This window comes from Penaeus monodon, chromosome 21 (assembly GCF_015228065.2).
Source record: "Penaeus monodon isolate SGIC_2016 chromosome 21, NSTDA_Pmon_1, whole genome shotgun sequence".
NCBI classification, from domain to species: domain Eukaryota; kingdom Metazoa; phylum Arthropoda; class Malacostraca; order Decapoda; family Penaeidae; genus Penaeus; species Penaeus monodon.
This window is the reverse complement of record NC_051406.1, coordinates 22,751,786-22,752,119: the sequence shown is the minus strand read 5'-3', so window position 1 is coordinate 22,752,119 and position 334 is coordinate 22,751,786. Positions and strand designations below refer to the sequence as shown.

The following is a 334-nucleotide window of genomic DNA, read 5'->3' as shown; positions in this document are numbered from 1 at the left end:
CAAAGGTAGGGGGACTGGGAGAGAAGGGGGGAGTGTGGGTAGGAGAATGGGCGATGGAAATAAGTAGGAGGAGGGAGAGGGGAGGACAGCGAATTGCTGATTGTATGGGAGAAGAGAAAAGGCTAATGAATGGGAGGAAGGAGAAAGGGGAGAATTAAAGGAAGAAAGAAGAAAAGTGAAAGGCCTGGGAGATGTGACTGTGATCTAAAGAAACAAAAGGATAAGTTCAGAGGCCACTGTGAAAATGGGTGGGCAGGGGAGAGAAACACCGAAAGAGAAAACGGTGTAACAAGAAAATGGAAAAACCTGAAAAAGAGACAACGAGCTAAAATCT

The 334-nt window shown here is 46.1% G+C and overlaps 1 protein-coding gene across 1 annotated transcript in view; it reads left to right on the top strand.

The window, feature by feature from the left end:
- Window positions 1–334, top strand: part of LOC119586351 (golgin IMH1-like) — a gene marked incomplete in the record, with an annotated part of 26,070 nt that overhangs the window by 13,239 nt on the left and 12,497 nt on the right.